Source organism: Pinus tabuliformis, chromosome 3_1 (genome assembly GCF_031772625.1).
Source record: "Pinus tabuliformis cultivar Carrire ecotype Pingquan chromosome 3_1, CPIR1, whole genome shotgun sequence".
Lineage (NCBI taxonomy): Eukaryota > Viridiplantae > Streptophyta > Pinopsida > Pinales > Pinaceae > Pinus > Pinus tabuliformis.
The window spans coordinates 101,282,756-101,309,180 of NC_142301.1; positions in this window are offsets into that span (position 1 = coordinate 101,282,756).

Sequence of the window (26,425 nt, forward strand, 5' to 3'; positions counted from 1 at the left end):
GATTCCCTACATCCAATTTGGAATTGTCCTTTTCAGAGTTTGAATTATCGGATGAGTGAATATGCTTATTCCCACTGATTTCCCCATGATCGGGGATCAAGTTTGCTTGCACCTGGTGATTCTGAAAATCTATTGGGTCTTGTGGGGTTCCCCCTTGTGATTCAGGTTCCATTAGAGTCTGGTTATTTCCCTTTGGTGAAGGTTCATCCACTGCTTCGTCATCCTCCTCTTCGGGTTCCGGTGGGGGATATTTCTATCCTTTGGGTTGTTCCTCAGAATTCTTCTTTCTTCAAGTGTCTTTTTTATATTTTCGACACAAATTGTGTAGGTGCCCTATTTGCATACAATTCCTACACCTGAAAGCTATGTTCTCATAATCTAAAATCTGTGTCTAAATCCACTTGTTGTGGATTAGGAAAACCCTTTCCTCTATTCTTTGGGAATCGATGTTAATGAACTGCCCAAAACTATTTCCAATGCCAGCTAAAACCCTATCATCCCAGAAATGAAGGGGGATATTGTGCATTTGAACCCATACCAACATTTTGGAGACCACCATGGTGTTTTCATCAAAATTAGGGAACTAGGGAATAGTGAACAAGCCAGTTGAACCCCAGAACTATGGTCCTTCCTGGAGGATTTTGTCTCTATCTTCAAGAGTTGGGAACTTTAAAATAAAGAATACTTTTGAGCAGAGATGGATATCACATTCTAGTGACCATTTCACTAAAATATAGTGGAAGAGTTTAACTGGTTTAGGCTAGAACCAATTAAAACGACAACTAATTACAAGGGATTCATAAGAGGCATAATGCTCATTTATTTCTGGCATGTCTATGTTTAATTCTGAGGTGTAGTTCAGCTGCTCCACTATATATGGGCTTGGAGCATTTCCTGCCTATTTGGATGGTTTAGAGGCTGTATTGTTTCCTTGAAGAATGTTCTTGAATGATGGTCCCCCATTTGTGTGCTTCTATTTCTATCCTGAGCCTATTAGTGTGCTGCCGCCCAAGTCTGATTTGCACTTTGTTGTAGCCCCACCATGTAATCTCATGTTGAGTGTAATGGTGGAAGCAACAAGGATATAATACTCCTTCAAGCATTGGTGGTACTGTAATGATTTGCCTTCAAAGATGATATTATGTGATTGGGCATGGTATCTGAATTTTTTGAGATGTTTTGCTTCAGATCTATCACTTTGTCTGTGTATTTTACCCAGAGTAAAACTGAAGACCTCGCAGGGGTTTTTAAGAAGATTTGAAAATAAGTTGAACTTACCAGGTTCTAGGATCCCATCACCTCAATGTGGATGCAAGACCCCTTGAGAGCAGAAAGACCAAGTGGCACAAAGAGTTGAGGGGGTCACATCCAGATGAAGAACAGATTTCGGGCCACCATAGTTAGGCTCAGAACCAAACCCAGATCCGGCTGAAGCACGGGAGGGATGAAGCTCGAGCAAAGGCATGGGGATGAAGGCCATTCTAGGGGTCCATCAATGGCTGTAGGAAATGGAGCCCGCCCACCAGATGAGGAAAACCAAGCGCCCCACGTAGTGGTACAACCTCAAAGCCACCGAGGACCCGTAACAATTGCAACTCCAATAATCATGTGACCCTTACGCCTGTACACCTTAGCAACCAAACCACTCCCCATAGCCCACCCTTCTGTAAAAATAGGCTGCCAAATGGGAACTCGGATACAATCCTGCAAAAAACATGTTCAATGTATGCCACATGTGGACAACATTTTCCAAGAACAGAGGGCTCCGCCATCCTCAACATAGTCCATTCCAGCCACACCGCAGCTGCCCACAGTGATTCCCAACTCAACCGCAAAAATAGAGAAAGGGGAACCGGAAAAACCTGCTCCAAGAGGCGGAAAGAAACATCTATGAATCAAAGAGGAGGAGTGTGGGTCTCATGGCGAAGGGAGACTGAGAAGGAAACCCCTTTTGGATTTTCTGCAAGTCCAAAATTCTTTGAAGAAATTGAAACTTTGTGCATCCACCAGAGGCTTGATGCCTCTAATCCTTGTTTATCATTCGCAGCCACCCAGGATAAAAAACTGGTTATCAGACCCAACTCTGCACTTCCCCATAGAGAGCTGCCATTTTTCCCTCCAACACTCCCTGATCTTGATAATATAAAACTTTTTATAACCATATAGGTTATATATATGACATACTTTTATACACATTGGTTATATTTTTGTAACCAACATATATACCATTTAACGTTTGACCACATTCACTATACGATTTCATTTATGGAATATGGTTTTTGACCATTTGAATGTTTTATATGACTTTCGATTGAGTTTTAATATTGTTATATCAACCATATAATACATTCAAACTATGTCACAAATTCGTTTACCACCAATGTTTTATATTTGGTTTTTATATGGTTAAAATAACCATATTTTAATATATGTGATTTTTTTGTTTTATTATATTTTGAAATAGTTTTATATTTGACGATTTTTTTTAATACTATTTTTTTCTTTCTTTCAGGGGCAAGGAATCAATGATGGAGTGCTAAGTTTCAATGCTTGATTGGATGCCATGTACGTTGGGGGTCACACCTACTGACTAGGATTCCATGTGGCACACTGTGGGCCCCTCTTTTTCCTTGTCATGTTAAACTTCAAACTACAGTAAGTTGACCATATAGAGTCAAATTTGAGTGTTGTCTGCACCACTGGAATTGTATCAATGAGAGCTACAAATTGGTCTTGGTTTCTCTGCATTTTGAAGACTTTGAATTTTGAGCCTTTCTAGAGCCACTTGGATCATTCCCCCCCACTGAGGATCTTTTGGTCCTCTAAAAGCATGAACACTATCCACAACCTATTGTACTCCCTCATCTACACAACAAGTTCCCTAACATGCCACACTTACTTCTCCTTCACCTTTGTACTTTAAAGTCATAAGTGATGAACCGACACCTGTACTCTATGCAAACCTATAGTACAATATGCAAAACAAATGTCCTCTTACAAAGACAAAACATGACCCAAGCACACCCCATGCTTTCCAAGAGTTTATAGCACACTCTTTGCTCAAGTTTAAATCAAAATGATAACAAAAACCAATACCCCAACTATCAACAAAAGGCCAAAAATATCATCATGTTTCATTCATAAGTGATGGCAAACACTTCACCACGTTTACAAACATTTCTCAATATATGATTTACAAATATGGCCATGCTCAACTGCTTAAAAATGCTACCCATCTCTTAACCAACTAAGTTTATGGGCTCTCCCTGTACCTGCTTATCTTGTTGATCAAATTCATTAATTGGTTCCTTCATAGGTTCTTTTTTTTCCTCCTTCGGTCACTACTCTAGATGGAGCTCCCAACATGTGGCTCTCTGATATCCACTATTGTTGTAATGACTGCAAAAATTCTTCTTCCTCTAGACTTTCCTAACCTTCTTCCTTCCCTGATGTGGAGAAGGGTCCACATCTCTTGTCCTCTTCCTTACCACCATTCTTTTCCAACACTTGGAAACAACATGGTTATACAAGGCACAAAAACTACATGGTTACATGGTTTTCTATGCCACAAGTTTTGTTCACTATTACCAATTTTCTTGCAATCAAAATGAACTTTAAAATACTGAGACATTTATACCTTTCTTTAGCCCTCTCTTCGAAATGATCACTTCCATTTGGAAATGGCTTGCAATCATGAGTACTGGAAGATTATGATGTAGTCTCAACATCCTTCATTGTCTCGGATTTGTCGCATGAAGGTTCTCCTGTCTCTTCCTTTTGACATAGCTCAATCCTGCATATCATGGTAATTCCACCATGTGTATGGGATTCACAATGCCTTTCCCATTAGCTCCTAGGACCTTTCCTTCATATCCCATCTTCTTTATTAATATTGAACCAATGCATGTAGTGTGATTTTCAAAAGCACCCAAATCATCATCATCATGTGAAAATGAAACTGAAGAACTACCAATATTCTTTACCTCAAATGTTGATTCTGAAGTAGTTGATAATGGCTTCGCTAAGACTTTGTTTCAATTCATCTTTTCCAAGGCCTCTTCCATGCATCATAATTGAAGTTGAAAGATTTGCTTCTCCTCTTCTACTTCTTATAGAAGTCTCCTCAATTCAACATTCTCTGCTTGAAGGCTCTGATTGATCTCTTCATTTGAATGATGAGAAGAAAACGAAGAAGAAGAATATTCACCCGAACATGGAGTTGGAGCATCATCCTCTGCTCTCTCTTTCTCTTGTTCCTCTTTTTCCATTTTCTCTTCATAATCTTCATACAATATATATACCATGCTTTCCATCTTGTAGAAGGCCTTGTAGAGATCTTTGTTATCCTCCATTTCCTTCTTGTTGCATGCTCAATTCACAATCCATGGCAAAAATTTCATACTACTTTGATACCACTTGATCTGGGAATTTTTTTGTGAGTGCTTTCAAACAAAAGTCCCCATCACACAAAACCTTTTACTAACACTTATATTTTATTGTAAAATCATGAACAATGCATATTCTAAAAACTTCAACAAACGATCAACATGAAACAAGAAGCAATAATCATGAACAATCATAAACACACGACATGATAATGAAGTTCACCCAGTGTGGGCTACGTCTCCGGGCCAATGGTCGAGAGTATGAATGTTGCTTCATTAGTTGCTACAAGATGATGATGAGTACATGATGTGTTCTTTGCCAATACAAGGAAGAACTCCCTTAACTAGAGTTCCATCTCTCTCCTCGATACTTCCTTATATAATAACTCTCACTCATATAATCTCTCCTTGAGCATGACAAAATATCAAACTCTCACATGAAGTGGCATACAAGAATCCTCCAACAAAGTGGAAAACAAGGATCTCAATAGAAACTCATCATCTTAGCAAAAATCAAAAGAAGATATGCCATCAATGCATCTTACGCCTCCACTTTCGGGGATGGCTTAAAAATGCATAACTCTACTTCAGAAATGGACAACACAGTTGCATTCTTGGCGAAAAATCATGAAATTGGACTATAAACTCAACCTATTTTTGACTTGGTAAAATTTGGGCTCTCTAGGAATCTCAAAGGTTCCCCAAATATCATATTTTGCGATCTGATTCCAATTCATTTGCTCATATGAAGAAACTGATCACACCATTGTGTTCCTTGCGAAAAACTAAGAAAAATGAGTATAAAATTGGTCTAATTTTGAAACTGTCAATTTTAGGCCTCTAGGGAATCTTTCAGATTCCATGCAGATTCTTGCGTCAAGGGTCCAAATTCATAGTTCCTCCCTCAACATTCTGCTTCTGGAAAATTTGTTGCTCAAATTATAAATTCGACAACAAAATGAGACTCCTAGCGAAATTCTAATCAATGTGAGTATAAACTTTGCATATTTCAGCCATTATAAAAAATCAACTCCAAGAATCTAAAAGATTCCTCCAATATTCCTCTACTCAGGGTTCCACTACATCATGTTTCCATCTCATCAAGGTCCCCCCTATTGGCTCTCGGCATGGTTCCTCTAACTCAGTCGTGGTTCCTCCCGGTGCCTCTGTTCAAGACTCTGTCGGGTTCCCCACCCGCATGAATGGAGTAGGCTTATGTATTAAATCATTGATAAAGTTTAACATGTGTTGTCCACCTGGTGGCTTGGATGGCACACATATTATTAATTTGTTCATGTACCAATTATTTTAATACCCAAAACAACGTTCATCGCTTAATCAAAAATTGTAATTGCAGAATGTTGTTTGAACCTCCTTTTTTTTTTCTTCAGTGTGGTTCACAGATACCCGTGGTCACTGGGTAGCTGCTATGTCCACGGATCACCACTAGGGTGGACCCCACCCAAAGGGGGTCACACACCTCGGCCATATTTACTTGACTTGACCCCAAGAGCTTTCAGGAATTGACCCTGTGACCTCCCGATTGGCGAGGCACTGATTTGACCAATTGAGCTAACTCTTGGGGCTGTTGTTTGATACCTCCTATGTCCACCATTTCACATTAACCATTGCTAATATAAAACTTGTTATAACCATATTGATTATATATATGGCATACTTGTATACACTTTGGTTATATTTATATAACCAAAGTATATACCATTTAAATGTTTGACTACATGCACTATACAATTTCATTTATGGAATATGGTTTTTGACCATTTTAATGTTTTATATGACTTTCGATTGGGTTTTAATATGGTTATACCAACTATATAACACATTCAAGCTATGTCACAAATTTGTTGACCATTAATGTTTTATATTTGGTTGTTATACGGTTAAAATAACCATATTTTAATATATGTGATTTCTTTTATGCAGGGGCAAGGAAACCAATGATGGAGTGTTAAGTATGAATTCATGATGGGTTTCCATGTACCCCAGGTTACCCCTGTTGATTGAGATTCCATGTGACACATTGTGGGCCCTTTTTTTTCTTTGTCATGTCAAACTTCGAACTACACTAAGTTGATCGTATAGACTTAGATTTGAGTGTCGTATGCACCACGAGAATCATGCACTTCTCTGCATTTTGAATACTTTGATTTTTGAGCCTTTCTGAAACATATTTGTGGAATGGTTTTTTGGGTTTAATTTGTGTGTGTATAGTTTCACTTTACCCAATGGATCAACTTCATCAATGCATCTAATGGTTAGTTATTTTTTTTGGATCACACGTATATGCTCATAATCAAATTTTGAAACAATGATTACTATGTTAGCATTGAAAGTGATAACTATTAATTCTATAGTGTTGTCTATATATGAATAGTGTTATCAATAGGTCAAGATAATTTAAGGTTAACATTTCTATATTTTTATATGCTTTATAATTTACTTAGTTTTTTTGTCTACTAAAATATCTTTAATTGTTACTGTAAATAAGCTTTTATAATATTATTTTTAGGCTATTAATATTTTCAAAGAGTTTTAAGAGCTATTAAAATTTAAAATATAACTCTTTACCAAAATTTTACCTTTTTTATCATGTTTTTAACTCTCATTTTAAACTATTTTTGGGCATATTTGGAATAGGACTTAAAAAAATTTAGTTTGAAACATATTTGTGGAATGGTTTTTTGGATTTTGTGTGTGTGGGGTTTCACTTTATTGAAAAACAAAATATATTGACTTATCTATAAATACTTACTATTACATGCATCTAGGCTCATAATAAGGTTTTGAATTAATGATTACTATGTTTGCATTCAAAGTGATAAAGTGTTACATGAAGAATGTTCCCAATATGTGAAGGAAATTTAAGATTAAAATTTTTTACATTTTTATAAGCTTTTCTAATTAACTCAATTATGTTAGTTGTTTTGTAATCTGAAAAAATTATAAATTTAAATATAAAATTCAAGAGGGAAAATTATTATTTTTTAAATATTAGTGCAAATAATGTTTATAATATTGTTTTGTTTAGGTTATTAGTGTTTTCAAAGAGCTTAATAAATATTAATAGATCTATTAAAATTTAAAATATACTCTTTACCACGTCATTTTACTTTTACTACATTACTCTATTATATTAAGTTTAGAAATTTTGATATATTACTCTATATAAAAATATGTAAATTTATAATATATTTTATTAACATAAAATATATGAAAATAATAAAATATTTTGATATGAGAGACGGAGTATCACAAGATTTTTTCATTAATTTTATAATCACGACAAAGATAAATAAAAATGTAATAATAATATATAAAATACAAAGGTCACAATGTATAGATATTATACTAGCTTAAATTCATCTTAACTTCCAATCTAACAAGCACCTAGAAGGATCAAATCTCTAGAGGTGAAAACCTTTCATCAGGTTTTTGGATTTCTATCAAACACCTAGAAGGATCAAATCTCCAGAGGTGCAAACCTTTCATCAGGTTTTTGGATTTCTATCAAACACCTAGAAGGATCAAATCTCCAGAGGTGCAAACCTTTCATCAGTTTTTTTTTATCCCTATCAAAACTAAAAAATTTACAATTCAAGAGAGATTTGATCCCAGCACTGATATCAGAACTAAAAAGTTTGCAATTCAAGAAAGATTTGATCCCTCACTTTATAAGAACTAAAATGTTTGCAATTCAAGAGAGATTTGATCCATTAAATGAAATTTACAATTCAAGAGAGATTTGATCCCAGCACTGATATCAGAACTAAAAAGTTTGCAATTCAAGAAAGATTTGATCCCTCACTTTATAAGAACTAAAATGTTTGCAATTCAAGAGAGATTTGATCCATTAAATGAAATTTACAATTCAAGAGAGATTTGATCCCAGCACTGATATCAGAACTAAAAAGTTTGCAATTCAAGAAAGATTTGATCCCTCACTTTATAAGAACTAAAATGTTTGCAATTCAAGAGAGATTTGATCCATTAAATGATAGATCCTGAATCGAGAGATTTATATTATAAATTCTTAACCATTAAATGTGAGATGCCTCATTTAATTGTTTTATGGTGTTTAAAATACATGAGGAATAGTCCTTTGACATGTGTTTCTTAATAAATAATAAAATCAAAATATTATGTAATATTGTTATATAGAAAATAAAATATAATTATCAAATATTTTTTCCAAAAAAATCGTATCTTTCATTCATTTCATAAATGATACAAAATTATGGTTTTTAAATATATCTGTCAATGCATTCGAAGTGTGCAAATGTGCAAAATTTGTTCATAACACTTGGAAACAACCACCTATATTATTACATAGCTAATATCATTTAATTGTTTTGTGGTATTTAAAAATACATGAGGAATTTAAAAATACATCAGGAATGGTTTTTTTGATGTGTTAAAAAGAATAAATATTATATAATATTTATACGATATATTTCGGCATAAATCACATGCAAAATCAACGTGTTTCGAACCAACTAGTGTGGTTTATCATTAAGACAAGTTGAAGAAACAGATCCAGCTTAGCATGTTAAATAGTCTGAGCAGAGTCTCCAACGGCTAACTTGACCAACCGCTAACTTTGACTTTATAATGTCATAAAGTCAAAGTTACATGTTAAATAGTGTGAGCAGAGCCTCCAACGGCTAACTTGACCAACGGCTAACTTTGACTTTATGACGTCATAAAGTCAAAGTTAGCCGTTGGAGGCTCTACTCACACTATTTAACATGCTAAGCTGGATTTGTTTCTTCAACTTGTCCTGACGATGAACCCCACTAGTTGGTTCGAAACACCTCGACAGATATTTTCTGCATGTGATTTACGCCGAAAGATGTCTTATAAATGATTATGAATCACAGAAGCCTCAATTCAACCATTATATAATATTGTTACATAAAAAATAAAATGTAATTATTAAATGGTTTTCTAAAAAATAATAATTTTTATTCTTTAATAAATGATCATTCAGATTCATTTCATAAATCATATAAAATTAAATTTTGTAAATGCATATGTTGATGCATCTGTACATGTACAAAATTTGTGTATAAAGTTTACCAACAATAGCCTGTTTTCCATCAAAAAGATAATAAATAGGTAACTATATATGATCCCAAATAATAATAAAATAGGTGAAAAAACCGATCTGTTTTCACCCATATACTGTCGAGCAAATTTGTCCATGTAAGAGAATTGCAAAATTGGGTGAAAAAGCCATAACAATTTTAACCTTGTGACTATCAGGAAAGATTGTCTATGAAAAGTAATACATGATTGTCCATGAAAAGTAATACACGAGAAATATAGCGCATGGACCACAAAAATATGAAATTAAGACCCTCCAACAAAGGATGGAAAAAATTCAAAGGAAGAGCCATCTTGGTGCTCTTGAATACTCCAAAGGTCTTTATCCAATAATAGGTCTGCTTTGGAAAGTTTATCATCCATCATGTTCTTCTCATGTGCACATGTTTACACGAAAAAGAAATATAGGAAAGAAATATACGAGTCTTTTATCCTCCATAGATTTATTAGAATGAGAATTAGATAAATGTTATTGTATCTTTTTTATTTTGCATAAATTAACATGTGCATGCCAATAATTTAACGGTTGTTGGTTTGTGTCCAAATCTCATTTTGGATCACTTTTAATTCTAGAGTCATATTAAATTTTATTCAAATAATAGTTGATTTTTTATTTTTCTTACACAGGTCCTTAAAATCTAGTATTATTTTTTAGTTATTTTTTTGTTATTTTAAGTATTAATTTTTATTATTACACCCACAAATGCATATAGGGAGAGACGTTGTAATAGCCGTAAAATGAATTATTAAATAAAATAATAATAATAATAATTAAATAGTATTAATTAAATTAAAAAAATAACAAAAATAATAAATTTATTTTTCATAATATTCACAACATATTAAAAAGTGATATATATATATATATATATATATTATATATATATATATATAAAAGTATTAAAGATTTCTTTGATACTTAATAAATGAGAAATTAAAATAAATCTATATTAAAATATTGCAAAAAAAATTAAAAAAATGTAAATGTAATATCAAAATTATATATATAAAAAAGTTCATATTTTAGTTATTATTTTATAATAATATCACCACCGTTTAAATTATATATATAGAGTTCATATTTTAGTTATTATTTTATAATAATATCACCACCGTTTAAATTATATATATATATATATATAAATTAAAATGAACGAGAAGGTTAATAGCTCTAAAATCTTAGAATCCCAACCGACCCTTTGAGTTCTTAATTTGGCCCCGTTCATCATAGTTAATGTTCTAAACAAACAGATCTTGCGAACGACATCGCTTTCCCATCTGATTCCGCCGGAAGTCTGGAATCTGCTGCAGACTTTTAAAAATGGTGAAGGAAACCAGTTACTACGAGGTGCTGGGCGTGAGCCCCACGGCCACCGAAGCAGAGATCAGAAAAGCTTATTACATGAAGGCTAAGCAAGTTCATCCTGATAAAAATTCAAATGATCCTCAAGCGGCAGAAAAATTCCAGGTATTAGGAGAAGCTTACCAAGTTCTCAGTCATCTAGAACAGCGGATATCATATGACGCACACGGAAAAGCAGGTGTATCAATGGAAAGAGTGATAGATCCAGAAGCAGTCTTCACTATGTGGTTTGGAGCTGAATTAATGGAAGAGTTTTTGAATACTGCAGAGAAGCTTTGTGAGAGTGATTTGAAAGCCTATATTCATGAAATGATTATGGACTCACTTTCGAAACTAGATGTTGTTGACATTGAAAACAAACTCTCATGTGTGGGGCCCATTATCTTTCCACATGACAGTCTGACGAAGGAAGACCTTGGAGCTTGCGCTGAGGGTTTGAAGACTCTGGCACAGAGTTTCCAAACCGCGAAACTACAAAATGAAGATCGGGTTCCAAAAAAAGATTGCAGAGATAATGCGAGCAGCGATACATCACCAAAGAATCATGCTGCCACGCCTCCATTTTTCGGTGTGGGCCGTGGAATTGGATTTTGGTTCCGTCAATCAATGGATGCCGTTACGCGCTTCCAGCGGTTTTGGAATGACATTGTAAGGGAGGAAGGCTTTTCCAACCTCATTTAATGGCCGATAAAAAGATATTAATTTTTGCCATCTTTTTTCAAAATCTTTGTTTTACTGTAAAATTAGAATTTTGATTCATATATGTAATTAAGATGGATTTCATTAAACAATTTCATGTAATTAAGGGAATTTTATTAGTCCATTTCAAAAGTAACGACTATAACAATTAATTAGTTATTAGGCTTTTCCAACCTGATTTAATGTCCGACAAAATTATATTAATTTTTGCCACAAGTGTAAAAAGGTAATTGAAAAAATGAATCTAAAAATCTGTTTCAATTGTGTCTTTCCACTTAAATTTTTAACATCATAGTATACTATTACTCTAATAATATATATACTCTATATAGTAATTATCAACATAGAAAATTATATATATTTATTTTATTTTCACCACTTGTATAATGTTAATAGCTAATATACAATGAGAGGTTACCAATATGTTTTGTATTGTGTTGTTAATGTTTAATTTACAATTGGTAATTGTTTTGTACTTATGGTGTTAATGTTTAAATATATCTCAGAATATGCTTTGTTAATTTCTAATGACTGAGAATCCTGAGAGAATCAAGAAATTAGCCCTATTACATGAGCAATGTCGCAATGTCAAGCTAAGTGTGATTTGTATTAATTTTGTTTTGATTATAATATTTATTTATTTGTTGATATAAAATATTAGGGAAATATTTTTTTTAATTATATGATATTATAAAATTTTATTTTTATTATTACATATTTGAAAAGAATTAATGTTTTAATGGAAAATTAAATTGGAAAAAAAATATTGAAAAAAAAAAGAAAAGTCAATTAAAAATAAAAAAGCTAAAAATTAATTCATATTATATTAATTAATATTAATATTAATTATTAACCTAGAAAATAATATATATTTATTTTACTTTCACCAATTGTATAATGTTAATAGATAATATACAATAAGATGGTACGAATATGTTTTGCACTATGGTGCTAATGTTTAATTTACAATTGATAATTGTTCATATCAACTTGTTATTCAAAAACAATTAAATTTCTTTTTAAGATATATAGATCAATACTCATTTATAGATTTTTGAGTAATTATTTTGTTATTTTATTTATATTTTAACAAACAACACTCTTTACTATTAAGTTCTCCAAGCATAATCCCCTCCACAAAATCCTGTATGAAACTCATCAATGGTTCCTTGAGTCTCTAATTATGTTAAATACAATAGAAAAATATTAAGTGGGTCTTTCCAGTATAGATTTACATTTATGATATTGCCTGCTTTCAATTTGAGAGTTTTACACTGACTTTTGGAGAATGATGTTGGACATTCAAAATGGATCAAGAAATTTACAATGTCATGATAACAATTTGATAAAAGAAAAAATAACTCACCCTAAAATAAAATACATGAAGAAAAGAAAGAAAGAATGAAGGGGATGAAGGGGGGACTCAATATGACCCCACAAGGACCCAAGAATTGATTTTTATGATCTTTATAGTAAATGGATGTTGGGCAATTCTCAAAACACTAAAGGGTTAAAAGAATTTGCATACTACCAATTTTGTTAACCTTTTAATTCAACAAAACAATTATGATATATTTCATATTTAACATAAAATGTTGTATAATTTCTTCTAGTTTCCATATAAACTTAGACATGTAATATTTTCCTCAATCTCTTATTAAGTAGCTTTCACCTTACATAAAAAGCTAATATAATATGAAAATAGCTTTATCATATAATTTGTCAATTGTACTAGGTTGGGTGGTCCAGAGGAAGAAATAGAGTCCTCCCCATTCTCATTCAATTCCAATGAATTATATGATAAATGTTTAAAAAAAAAACCCTATCATATAAATTATTTTACCCATAAAATTAATAAATAACATTAAAAAGAATATTGATAATAAAAATATATTTCAATATGAAATAAAAATGTATATAAGAATTTATTCACAAATACATAGTTGTTCACTTAACTTCTTATCACTCTGCAATCTTCAAAATGGTATCACCCAAGATAGAGATTGATTCTCAATATGGTTATTGTGAATAAAGTAATGGTACTCCATGGATCTCCCCAGATTGTCTAAAAATGGATTGAATACTAAAAAATGTGTTATCATTCCCTAAAAGAAATGAAATTTAGAAATTGGATGATTTTAATTACCATTACATGCCATACTTTCCCTTACATGCTAGAACTTGCCATGCAATAAAGATTGTTGGTTTCTTTGAAGGGTCCATCTCCCAAAACTTACATACGATAACTTTCCCTTACATGCTAGAACTTGCCATGCAATAAAGATTGTTGGTTTCCTTGAAGTGTCCATCTCCCAAAACAATATTTCGTGCTCAACACTGAAAACCATCAAGAAACCTCCAACATTCTATTCGATGATGTAGACCAGTACACACAGTAGTAGTTGGGGGAATTGTTCTCAAAGGGAACCCCTTACAAGGTAAATATAATCTTATCGTGTGAGGATTTGAAAAATATTACTTAACTATTATATATTTGAAAAAGTAACTAAAATTTTCTCTATATGGTGAGTTTCACTTTAGTTAATGATTATATATTTGAAAAATTAACTAAAATTATCTCTATATGGTCAATTTCATACATGTGTAGATTGGGAAAAATTATTTTGAACATTGTTCACAGATTTGAATGAGAATACAAATCATTATTCAATTTATCAACTTTCATCTAATTACCTATATAGATGGTAAAATGTCAAACATTATTTAATGATTGTGTATTTGAAAACTTAACTAAAATTCTTTATATGATTAATTTTGTAGTTCAATCTTATATATAAAAATTTAGTGTGAGGTTTTTTATTTTTTCATGAAATTACATTTTTATGGTAAATATGAATTCATATCTTTGAATATATATATAATATATATATAAACTTAAAATTACAATTTTCTTAATTATAATTAAATTTTTAATAAAATTAACTTATACATATTTAAAAATATATATTATTAATTTTTATTTATAATATTATTATTATTACTTTTTCTTTATAATATTTGCAAAAATGAAAATATTAATTTAGGGAATTATACTTTGATTCCAAACTGAAGGCACAGGGGGTTTCGATGGCAGGTCTAGGGTTTGAAGCAGGTAACAAGAGTTTTGGACAATGTTCATGGCGGTGAAGCAGTTTTGGACGATGTTCATGACGGTGAAGCAACTTCGTGACATGTTTAGTATCGAGGTTTTCACAGAAGGAGTTTCTAACCTTTTCATTTAACATCTCCATTGTAACCACACCGGTTTTTGTGGCTAGCAGTTAGGAACTGTTTTCCAGGGTTTTGTCATGGGTTTCTGTCAGTTTGGTTTCTGAAGGGTTTCAAGACTCAACAGGGCTTAGACTGTTTGGCTTTTAGCGGTCACCAACCAGAGTCAATGCTTTTCAGAGGGGGCTCATGACTTTTTCTTCTGGGAATAGTTTCTCAAGCGATGTTTTTTCATGCATGGATGATAAACTTCTAGACTACTCTTCCGACCAATGGACCCATCACAAATCTGGGTCGAAGACAAACACTTGTTAAGAGGAAGGATTTCACCGGAACAAATCTCGCCATTGGACGCTCAGGTTGTCGTGTTCTCCTCAGTTATGCTGGATATGGAGGTAACCCTACAAGGGTTAGGGTTTACACAACTAGACAACATGGTGACTGAAGGCTTGACCAAGCTGGGAGACGTATCGGAAGTGCTCTTTCCAAATATCCCTTCGTCATCTGAGCTGTTGTCCTAGGGACATGAAGGGCAGGGTAATGAGAATGTTCCGGAATGCACGGGGGTGGTCGTGGGAGGTGTAGGTGGAATGGAAGCAGACAAAAAATATGGTTTGAATCAGGCAGATAGCACACTTGGGGTTTCCGTAGATGATTTCCCACCTTCGGTTTTTGCCTCCACTGCTTGCACATCGGGGTGTTACGATGGTATCACCAGGCAAGAACTGGGGCCTGAGGAAAATAGAGCCTCCGACTCTGATCAAATCGTCCATGTACAAAACTAGAATCAATAAATCAAATATATTTGAATGTAAACCGTAGGATTAGAATGACAATGGTTAAACCCTATGGTAAGTAAAAATGTATCCATCTTCTCATACCAATCTCTAGGAGCATGTTTGATACCATATAAGGAACACCAAAGTATTCAAACAAGTCAAGGATAATGTACAAAACTAGGAGTCTACTCCATGTAAATATCCATGCAAAAAGGAACATGTTACATCCATTTGGTAAACTTTCCAGCCTTGAGAGGCAGCTAGATAATTCAAAGACATATTGAATCCATCTAGACAACATGGTAAAACGTTTTGAAATTATCAATCCCTTCATCCTCTGAAAATCCCTTCAACACAAAATGTGCCTTATGTTTGTCAACAAAGCCATCTGCAACATATTTTGTTTTGTAGACCCACGTGCAATGGACAAACTTACATCCCTTGGGAAGAGGAACAAGATCCCAAGTATGATTCTTCATCAAAGAATAATACTCTTCCATCATGGAAACTTCCCACTTAGGTATTCAAACAACACCATAAAACTATTGCAGATCTTCTGAAATAGCAAGACTCAAAATAAAGATTCCTCTTGACTATGATTGAATTCAGGGAAGATAATTGAAATCAATTTCCTTATTGCCATTTCTATTGTGAAAGTGATGGGTGCCCAAATTACATGTTTTCAACGTTTATATGTAACCTTTTTTATATCATTCTTCCACTTTTCATCATCTCCTTGTGCACTTTTCATCCATTATTACCCCATTTTTGGTGTAGGTGATGAGCCCCAGTATTGCAACAACAATGTTGCAACTGCCAGGGCTACCACCTTGAGAGCCTTTCTTCATCAAACTTTACATCACGTTTCGTCACTGTCTTCTTGAGTCTTATAATATACACTCTATATGCCTTATATGTCTCACTGTAGCCCACATAAATTCCCATCTCTATTATGGGCTTTAACATCTTTCAGTTATAAAAATACACATGGAAGTAAACAAGGCCACCAAAGATACACAAGTGAGACATGTCGAGCTTCTTTCCTGTAAGATTCTCTTGTGGTGTAACTTTAGTTAAATCATGAAAATAGGGTCACATTCCACTTCTAAAATCTCATTTGATGGAAATAATTATTGCATTGCATTCCTCTTTTCTAGAGGACAAAAATCGACCTAAATATCACTCAAATCAGACAAGGAGAAGTGTGTTTTTGAATTAAAACCCACTCATGTGCAAATTATCAAGGTCAACTTCAACATCACATAAGCTCATGAAGCCCAATTGACATGTCTTTCCACCCTCATTGATTCATATAAATACAAGAGACCTTCATCCTCATTTGGCACTTCATCATCAAATGACATATCTTCTCTCTCTTCTTCCTATTGGTTTGTACAACTAAGATTTGGAAGGACTCATCTCACACATGCAAAGGACAGAAGACACTTTTTCTTAGGCCAAATTGCAAGTTTGTGTTTGGGCATTGACCAACGTTGACTTGGGCATATTTAGCATATTTTTACTTCGTTCTTGGGTGGATTAATTATGTTCCAACAGGCCACAACTATTGGTACAATTCAAGGAAATCTATACATTTTGACTGTTGCCCTAATCGCAGACTTTGATCATAGGCTCCTCCTCTATGCTAACCAAGTTTGATTGCTCCTAATTGGACTATTTTGGGCTCAATTTTTTCAACTAAGAAGGTCGCATAAATTGCTTCAGGATCGAGCTCCTTTGAAGACTATTTGATTGTTGTCCTATCTCTGGTTAGGGCACACTTTCAAAATAGTGATAGTTGTTGACTTGAGCAGATGTCAAGCAGATCAGATTTGACTACAGTTGACTCCATCTCTCTTGGATAGTGATTTGGCATATTGACATTATTTGGGTATTGGATGATGTACTCTTTCTCCACTAAACATTTGAAGACAATGTAATACCAAGAAGATTTGCAAGGGTTTTCCCCATAGTGGGTTTTCCCCTGGTAATATTCGAAAGACATAATCCATGTATTTTTAGTCAAGGAACACTTTATCCTTTTTGACTTAGCTCAAATATATTTAAGACATGTTTGAATAGATGTTTTCTCCATGAGTCTACAAAGTGATTTTTTGAATACTTTGAGGCATATGACAATGCAAATTTTTTTAAATAAATAATGTTGTATAATTTTTTCATTAGAAAACAATATGACCTTGGGAAGAAGGATATGTAGGTGGTTGATCCAATTTATGAGTTTGAATTTGAAAATGTAGTGGATATGAGAAAGTATAAGTTTGGACTATATCAAATGTCTAGATTTTAGTTAAGAGAAAGTGAAGGGAGATTGGATGATGACTTACTTGATACATAAATTTTACAAGTGGATGTTGTATTATGCTAGTTTGAAAAAATCATAAATTTTTTTACCACTTGTAAATAAATATCCCATTACACGAGTGTGCATGGGATACAATTGATGAATGTATGTTGACACATAATCTTCATGATTGGGGGAATTTTGTGTAAATAAATAAATTAGGAATGTGAACAGTCATCGGGAGATGAACTGAACAATCACTCCTATTGTATATAATAATGACCTACCTATGGAATAATAAATGAATCAGTTGTTTGTTTTGTGGAGTTACTGCCTGGCCTGACATGGTATCAGAGCCAGCTCTTTTTAGCCTTTGTGTCCCTTGTAACTCCCTGTCTGCTCTCCATATAGCTGAGCAGGTTCTTCATAAAATTAGCTGCCCCACTGTCTGACTGTTCAGCTCTCTGTTTGATTCATAAACATTTCTGACATGGTAGCTGCGCCTGACATGGTATTATTGCATACTATGACTGTGCGGATGACTGATTCATAAACGTTTCTGCCATGGACGCAGGCTTTGCTAGAGAATTGCAGTCTACGAGCCCTTTCTAGATTCCAATCTCTGCGTAGTCTATTCGTCTCATTCTTTTGTTTGATATGATTATGAAGCTTTGAAGTCTATCGCATACAAATGAACTGCTATCTTCTTCCCGATTCAGATTACAAAAGTTCTGAGTTTCCATATTTTCGTTTCTCCTTTGAAAATCCTCTAAGAGCGGGACTGTAACAAAATTATTAAACGCAGGAATTTTTAAAGTGTTTGAGTTCGTATTTCTTTGGACTGACATGGTATACGAGTGGTATACGTTTGCATAACGTTTGGTAACGCTGTCCATAACGTTTGGTATTGAACCGCTTGTCCATAACATTTGGTATCGCTGTATATGTCGTGTTGTTGTTTGACACAACGTTTGAGTTTTGAATATTGAATGCGTTTGAATTATTGGACGTTGTTTGAATATTAACGCTGTCCCATTGAACTGTGTTGAATGGTTCTAACGCTGTCCAGTTTTCCTGTTTTAACGCTATATGGTATTGAACTGTGCGGTTGAAATGGTATTTGAAACCCTGACATGGTATTTGAACTGCGGCTTTATTGAGTGATATACACCGCTTATGAACTGCATTTGAATCCGTTGAATGGTCCAACGAATGGTCTAGCGTATATATATTGAATGGTATATATATTGAATGGTTTCCATTTGAATCCTTTGTTGACTTTATATGTGCGTGGAGCTCTTGTTTAAAAGAAAAAAAGGGAGGTGATATGGAAATATTATATGAGGATGTTTTTATAAACATTGGAGGGATTTGAAGAAAACATAGTGCATAAAGTATTTGAAATCTTTTTGCCCTTTTGAGTACAATTTCACTGTATATCAGCAGAAGTATTTTTCTATCAGCAGAAGTATTTTTTTTACAGAATGCATTCAATCATCTCTATGGTAGGAATAGTTCTCACTGGCAAGGAGAACTATCCTGAATGGTCCCGGATGATAAAACACACCCTCATCTTCAATGAGTTGTGGAAAGGAGTGTGTGTCGGAGAAGGAGACAATGACCCTATACAACCTACCTCAGACAAAGAGCTCGTCATTTGGGAAAACAAGAACAACAAAGCCTATGCATTAATCGCAACATCTGTAAATTAAGAGGTGAGTCGTCATATTTCATCATATTCAACTGCCTTTTAAGCCTTACAAAAGCTGAAAGAACTCTATGACTCACATTCTGCACTTGAAGTTGTTCAGCTCATGATTAAACTCTTCACTCTTGAACTGAAAAATAATGATCCTCTTGCTCTTGCATCTGAAGTAAAGTCTATAATGCATGATATCAAATCCACTAAGGTTGAGCTGGATATCCCTCTTATTTCTTTTCTCAAGGCACTCTATCCTACTTACTCCAATTATCTTGAGTCTTTACAAGCAAATGGAAATCTTAAAGATATAACCTTTGACTCTCTTGTGAAAAGGTTTGCTGAAAGAGAGAAAGCCTTTGGAAAGAAGACAACCCCTGAATCTTCTGAAGAGACTGTGTGCCTTGCTCATAAAGAAAAGCATCCTGCTCAAGATTCTACAAGAGGAAGAGGTGGACGAAGAGGAAGAGGAAGATATTTCAGAGGCAGGGGGGGCAGACATTCTCAAGGAGAAAAGGCAGACTTACACTGCATTCGCTGCAAAAGAAATGGATCACATGATGCCTCTACATGCAAGCTACCATGGGACAAAATTGAGCAGAAAAGAAACCAACAGAAAGGTAAAACTGATGATACAGACAAAGGTAAAGCACCTGAATCCGCTCACTATATTGAGGCACAATGTAACATTGGAGTAAATGAAGATTTGTTTAATGCTTCACTTGCTTCTTCGAAAAATGATTGGTTGCTTGATTCAGGAGCAACCTGTCACATGACTCATAGAAAAGATTTTTTTGAAGATTTCACTGATAATGTTCATGGAGCAGTATACTTTGCAAATCAGTCAAAAATCAAGCCATCAGGGCTTGGCACAATCAGGCTTAAACTGCCTAGTCTTCCAGACTTTCTTCTGGATCATGTTCTATATCTCCCACAACTCAAGAGAAACTTGCTATCCTTGGTCCACATCCGCCAGCAAGGTCACTCCATTCATATGTTTGATGGCAAGCTTGAGGTAAGAAAAGCTTCTGACCACTCACTTGTCATGAGGGGAATAGAAGAAGAAAGGCTTCTCAAACTGCAAGGAACCTCTGCTCATGCACAACATTTCTCATATATTTATCATCATGAAGAAGGTACACTTCCATCAAGTTTATTATGGCATGCTAGATTTGGACATTTAAACTATGACAGTCTCCGCTTATTGAAGAAAAATGGTGTTGCTGGTTTGCCTACAATTCCTAGGAAACATAAGCAATGTGATGCTTGCATTCTAGGAAATCATAGCAAATAGTCTTTTCATGATTCACATTCAAGAGCACATAGGAAGCTTGAACTCATTCATTCAGATTTATGTCGTCCAATGCCTGTTCCTTCTGCAAATGGAAATAAATATATCATGACATTTATTGATGATTACACCAGAATGTGTTGGGTTTATTTATTGAAGAACAAATCTGATGCCTTTCAAACATTCAAGAATTTTCATAAATGGATTGAAAATGATGCACAATCTCATATTGGGTCTATTCGCACTGATAATGGAAAAGAATATACATCAAATGAATTTGAAAACTATCTTCGCCAACATGGGATCAAACATCAAACAACTGTGCCTTATAATCCCCAACAGAATGGTGTAGCTGAAAGAATGAATAGAACAATCTTGAATATGGTACGATCCATGCTTTTCTTCAAAAATGTAAAGATAATGTTTTGGGCTGATCAGGGAAAATTTTAAGAACCACCATCAAAATCATTAGCTCCGTTCCATGTCACTGATGTGGGATTCATTAAGGCCCTCCTTTGACGGATCGCTTCTTGTCGACATCAGCTCATTATCCAAGAAGTTGATCTAGGAACAACCCCTTCAGTACTTTGAAGCTTGCATGCCTCAATGGAAAGTTTCTCACTTCCGACGACAGGTATACATCAATGACCTTCGACCGAAAGATTTTGCGTGGTGTTCGACGCCAAGTCCTTTATTCACACCACGTGAATTGTACTGCAGTACCTTGAGGGTCATTATCATTATCGGTGATTCCTCTCGCACTTGTTAACGGTTTACCTCATTGACCGGTAATCAAGCGATGTCTTTCCATGTTCGACTTCAGAACATTTCTCACATGGATCGACTTGTAATTAGAGTGAAGATCGAACGAGTTTGAAGACCCCGGATCTAGTTTCATCCATCCGGGCTGTGATATATATTCAGGAAAGATAAAGACATTGACATGTACATCATTGCAGCAGATAATCATCCTACCCCAAAGGATGATAATTTCATCAAGATTATCAGTCTACCACCAGACGATTGTCTGTTCTATGTACAGAAAAATGAATTTATAAAGCTGAGCATGGGAATGCCCGCCTCAGCTAGATCATGAAAGCAGTATGAAAAATAATGTATTGTATTGTATCTTATTACAGGTCTCCTCCCAGCATTGGATGAACTTCGGATCCCCCTGATAAAGCATTTCACCCGATAAACGGCCTCATACTTTAGGGGGCAACTGTTATAGACATTTTTGTGCCTTACAGCATTGAGCATGAAATGTCCATAATCTAAGGGATCCAAAGTCCCTAAACATGTTGTTCCTACCCCTAGAGGAACAAGGCTAACAAACCACAGAAATTCACAGAAGTTCTCCACCAGAAACTGCTCAAAAACAAGTCAATTCAGGATCAATTCAGTGGCTCCACTAGCTGTCAGCACTGAATGTCAAAGCCAACACTGGCTACCTGCGCTGAATGTCAAAGGCAACACTGGCTACCTGCGCTGAGCGAGAGTTGACATGTGGCAAGTTCGTTCCAAGAGGTGTCAAGACCCAGGAAGCTTCCAGAATCTTCCTCAATGACACTTGCCTCAATGAATTCGACTGGTGATGAGTAAGAGGTTCCTAATCTCCAAGTGGAAGCAAGAACCTCCAAGTGGAATCAAGAACTGACAGAGGGAGAGGACACTAGTCAGATCTCAAGCTGACTCATCCTCTCTCCAAACATCTATATATGGATCTCTCCTCCATGAGATGAGGAGGCTAGAATTTTGTTATTGCAAAGAATTGTTGTTGGTTTGAGATTGGAATCATTGGCTGCTTAATGCTTTGAAGGGGTTGAAGATAGGAATTCCATTTGCTGGGAAGGAGATGCTGGATTGGAGCCCTCTGGGTTGTATCTCTTCCTGAACCTTGTTATTCATCAATAAAGCTATCTTGGTTTCTCCTATATACTGATGTATTTTTGATGTATGATTGCATTAGTATGTTTAGTTTATTTCTAATCCTGAACTAGTTATGAATATGAATCCATGTCTTGTGTAGTGTTCTCTTCTTGTGATCTTGCAGAAACCTCTTGAAGCTGGGCGAGCGAGAAGGCAAGTAGCTGGGGACTCTCCAAGAGAAGAGAAACCGGATCGAGGGACAAACAGAAGACACCGGTTAGTCCATCCATCTCTCTTCATTCTTAATTCATAAAGGAAGAATACTAGAATAGCTGTCTCTGTTTATTGCTAAGGCACTGTCACACCTTAGGTGGATAGGATCGTCCTGCATAGGCATTTTTCCCCACAACACTGATAGCAATCTATATACAAAGATTGACAATAATAAATTGCTAATACTTGTTGTGTATGTCGATGATATAATTTTTGGTAGCAATGAAGAATCCATGAGTCGGAATTTTGCTTCGGTAATGCAACAAGAATTTGAAATGTCCCTGCTTGGTGAGCTTACATATTTTCTTGGTCTACAAGTTCAACAAAATAAAGATGGTATTTTTTTGTCACAAACCAAATATCTCAAACAGATCTTGAAAAAACACAGCATGGAAGATTCTAAACCAGTATGTACCCTAATGATAACAGGATGTAGTCTCAGCTCAAATGATGAATCAACAACAGTACATCAACCAACTTACAGATCCATGATTAGCAGTCTGCTTTATCTAACAGGTACCCGACCAGACATCATGCATGCAGTAGGAATAGTTGGAAGATTCCAAGCAAATCCAAAGGAACCACACCTTCAGGCAATCAAAAGGATTTTCAAATATCTTCAAGGAACACAGAATTTTGGTTTATGGTATGCTAAAGATACAGATCTTACACTTCATGCATATATAGATGCAGATTGGGCAGGAAGCGTTGATGATAGAAAAAGCACTAGTGGTGGTGCATTCTATATGGGTTCCAGATTAGTGTCTTGGTTCAGTAAGAAACAAATTTCAATTGCATTATCTACCGCTGAAGCAGAATATGTGGCTGCTGCATCTTGCCGCACACAACTCCTTTGGATGATGCAAACGTTGCAAGACATTCAGATCACATGTACTCCACCCATCTCCATTCTATGTGATAATACAAGTGCCATCAGTATTTCAAAGAATCCAGTCATGCATTCCAAGACCAAGTACATACCCATCAAATATCATTTTCTACGTGAACAAGTGCTTGAACAAAAGTTCAAATTGGAGTATGTTCCCTCCAAAGAACAAGTTGTTGATATATTCACCAAACCACTGCCGAGAGAGACATTTGAATATCTCATACAGAAGCTGGGAGTTGTTGATGCATCATCCCGCTATTAAATCCTATCTGTTTCAGAGAAAGGTGGTTATACGCGAGTTTGATGAAGCGTAGTCGCGTACATACACTGGTTTCTCTGGGTACAGTCGCATATATGTTGGTTTGAGGAAAAGTAGTGGGCCAGACTCAGGAAGAAAGGGGTATGATATGGATCAGTGAATTATTTGCTCTACTTGATGATGGTTACATGTGGAAATATGTTGGCTCTCATAAGTTGTTGATAACTTGATTTATATCTGATTGATAATGATGCCTTGATAACTCTTCTATTATATGAAATGATCAGATCTTACGGTGATCATTTGGCACAGGTTCAGGGGGAGCATATGCTTCTAATAATGCATTGTGGGTATTATCTTAGAAGATCTTGGTACAGATTCACACAGTTTTTTTTTATTCAGGTGGAATAGGTTCAGGGGGAGAACATGGTTGCTGGTCTAGATGCTAATTGACAGATGTTGCTAATGATAGTTGCTGATGACTATCATGGTTTTGATATTTGGTCTCTGTTATATATGTAATGTATATATTTTAATGAAAAGGTCATGGAACAACCTAATTTGTTACCCCACTATGCATGGGATGGATGATGTAATGTTTCTTGTTTTGACATATATGAGTCAAACTTGGTATATCCCCACTTGGTTGGGAGATTGATGTATGTATGAGTCATTGGTGATAGGAAGGTCATTTATGATGTATGTATCGATTCACGTTCTTCTTTTAGAACATATTTTTGCAGACCTTGCTTATATTCAGGGGGAGCATGGACTCGATCATGGAGCTCAATCAGCATATCAGAGAATTTAGCATGTAATCAGGGGGAGCATAACCCTTTGCCCTCGATGACAAAGGGGGAGAGTGACTTGTGGTTTCCATCAAGTCCAAAGGGGGAGATTGTTGGCATTATGACTTAGGTGTTGTCCTTGATGGAAACTCACTCAGATGATAGATCACAGTTCAACAGATTAACAACATAAAGTTCAGATTAGAATGAAGAAAGAGAGGTATACGTAGGTTCACCATTGGCCAAGCTGCATATACATGCAAGTTCACTATATACAAGTCGCGTATACATACACGCGCTTTCACAGAATGCAAGGCGCGTATATCTTGGAAAACTAAGTTTTGGTCCATGGTATTTTGATCCATGGTATTGGTCCAAGGTATCTAGTCTGAGGTATTGACCCCAGGTATTGGTTCTAAGGTATTGGTCCTAAGTGGTTTTGTTCCATGGTATTGAGTAAGGCCTAAGACTATAAAAGGAAGGGAAGATCATTAGGCCAAGGCACTCAAGTATTGAATATCTGATGAAGAGCAAGATCTAGTATACAGGTTATTGGGTTATGGTGCATAGTTGGATCTGAACTAAGGATGAACCTTAGCACTTGATGAAGGATAAGATCTAATGATGGGTCAAGATCTTAAGGCTTGAAGTATCTTTATGTGGTTTGATCTGTTATCTGAATAACTAGCGCATGTTGCAATCTGTAAATATGATGATCTGGGTATAACTGAAGTCTGGAATTGTTGTAATGTTTAAATCATCATTTACAGATCTATATGCAGGTTCACTTTAGAAAAGACACATATACACGTGGGTTCTACATATCAAAACATCATATACATCTTAAATTTGATTTGCAGATCTGTACGCAGGTTTGCCTTGAGAAAAGAGCGTATGCATGTAGGTTTGACACATGGAAGTAGTGTATACCTCATAAAATATTTTTTAGCTGCTTCTATTTGCAGTTGCAGTGTTCTACGTTCTGGCTTGGGTTCTGGTTATTGTATTATGGTTACAACATTATGAAAGATCATATTGAAGGGTTGTCAAAGTGATTGATTGATTCAGTTGTGGTTGGTGCAAAGGAGATTGGTTGATGCAGATATATTTGATGATTGAATGATGTTATTGATGGATCCAGTTTGAAAATTTATGAAACATGGTCCCTAGAAGAAAAGAGAAGGTTGTAGCCTTCTGTAGGCTGGCACCTACGTACTAGTAAACATATCAGCTAGTACAAGAGCTAGGGGGTTGTAGCTCCCTTCCAGGAGAAGCTGGAGAACGAGAGAAGGTTGTATCCTTCTATAGGTAGAAGCCTGCGTACTGGTATAAGACTGCACCAGTACAAAAATTGTAAAAAGAATTTTCTTATTAAAAATAAGATAAAGATGATTGCAGCGGGTGGTTTTCGCCCACATTGGGTTTCCACCTTATATCTTGTGTTCATGTGTGATTTTCTGTTTTGTTTTTACTACAC